The sequence below is a fragment of the Otolemur garnettii genome, unplaced genomic scaffold, assembly GCF_000181295.1.
Source record: "Otolemur garnettii isolate 467f Iridium unplaced genomic scaffold, OtoGar3 scaffold00020, whole genome shotgun sequence".
Lineage (NCBI taxonomy): Eukaryota > Metazoa > Chordata > Mammalia > Primates > Galagidae > Otolemur > Otolemur garnettii.
Genome location: NW_003852415.1, coordinates 19111831 through 19113772, shown reverse-complemented (window position 1 = coordinate 19113772; position 1942 = coordinate 19111831). Strand labels below are relative to the sequence as shown.

The 1942-nt window shown below is 42.7% G+C and overlaps 1 protein-coding gene across 1 annotated transcript in view; it reads right to left on the bottom strand.

The window, feature by feature from the left end:
• The window catches only part of UBR7 (ubiquitin protein ligase E3 component n-recognin 7 (putative)), a 31137-nt gene that overhangs the window by 21409 nt on the left and 7786 nt on the right, over window positions 1-1942 (bottom strand). The gene's annotated exons all lie outside the window — the stretch shown is intronic.

Below are 1942 nucleotides of genomic sequence, written 5' to 3'. Positions count from 1 at the left end.
CGGGCCCGGGCTGGGGATTCGAACCTGCCACCTTAGGTGTATGTGGCTGGCGCCTTAGCCGCTTGAGCCACAGGCGCCGAGCCCAAAGTTCTTTCTTTTATTGAGACAGAGTCTCAAGCTGTCGCCATGGGTAGAGGGCCATGGTGTCACAGCTCACAGCAACCTCAGACTCTTGGGTTCAAGTGATTCTCCTGCCTCAGCCTCCCAAGTAGCTGGAACCACAGGTGCCCACCATAACGACTGGCTATTTTTGTTGTTGTTGCTGCAGTTGTCATTATTGTTTTAGCAGGCCCCGGCTTGGTTCAAACTCGCCAGTCCCAGTGTATGTGGCTAGGGCCCTACCTACTAAGCAAAAGGCACTGCCGATCAAAGCTCTTTTGTATCAGTTACTTAATAGCTGGTTCTCACAAGACTTTATAGGTAAGTAGGGCATTCCTGCTTTCATCTTATATATAAACCCAGGCCCAGAGAAGTAATGTGGATTGACCAATGTAGAATGTGACAACTGAGACTTTTTACCATACCATATCACCAAGTAAACTGAAAAGTAAAAAAAACAAATAAAAAACCCTGAAAAGTAAATATTATAAACAATCTCTTGATAATATAGACAACAATAACGTCTCCAATTTAAATAAATTCAATAATTAAATAATTAAATTCTGGCCCTGGGAAAATTATACACCAAAAGACACAGATTATTTGGGGGACGATTTTCCTTTTATTCTCAGGCTTTCATACTTAACTAATACACACACAACCTTGATTCAAAAGTATTATAAACACTACTTTATCCCATACTTTAAAATATAAGTTTTAAGGTTTTATTTTTGTTAAAGATAAGTTGAACTTGTTCTATATAATTTAGTTCAATAATTATAGTTACAAGACAATTAGAAATCAAGGAAGTGGCTCGGCACCTGTAGCTCAAGCAGCTAAGGTGCCAGCCACATACACTACAGCTGCCAGGTTCGAATCCAGCTTGGGCCTGCCAAACAACAATGACGGCTACAACCAAAACGTAGCCAGGTGTTGTGGTGGGCACCTATGGTCCCAGCTTCTTGGGAGGCTGAGGCAAGAGAATCACATAAGCCCAGGAGCTGGAAGTTGCTGTAAGCTGTAATGCCACAGCACTCTACCCAGGGCAACAGGTTGAGGTTCTGTCTCAAAAAAAGAAAGAAAGAAATCAAGGAGGAAAGCAAAAGGCTAACTTCTCTAAATAAAAAAAGCACTCTATCAAATGAGTAAATATATAAACAAAACCCAATCTAATCAAAACAAAGTCTGAGAATATGAAAGGACAATTCAGAGAGAAGGTTATTACAAGTGTCCAATATACTCATGAAAAGATGTGCAACCTAACACAAGAGAGGAAAGGAAAAAACTTTTTTTTTTGAGACAAGAGTCTCACTATGTAGCCCTGGGTAGAGTTTCATGGCATCACAGCTCATAGCAACCTCCAACTCTTGGGTTTAAGCGATTCTGTTGCCTCAGAGTCCCAAGCAGCTGGAACTACAGGTGCCTGCCACAACACCCAGCTATTTTTTGTTATAGTTGTTATTTTTGTCTAGCTAGCCTTGGCCGGGTTTGAACCCACCAGCCTTCATGTATGTGGCTGGTGCTGTAACCACTGTGCTACAGGAACTAAGCCAAGGAAAGGACAATTTTTTTTTTTTTTGGAGACAGAGTTTTGGGCTGTTGCCCTGGGTAGAGTGCCGTGACATCACAGCTCACAGCAACCTCAAACTCTTGGGCTTAAGCGATTCTCTTGCCTCAGCTTCCCAAATAGCTGGGACTACAGGCACCAGCCACAATGCCCAGTTATTTTTTTGGTTGTAATTGTCATTGTTTTTTGGCAGGCCTGGGCTGGATTCCAACCCACCAACTCTAGTGTACATGGCTGGCACTCTAGCCGCTGAGCTACAGGCACCAAATCCAGGAA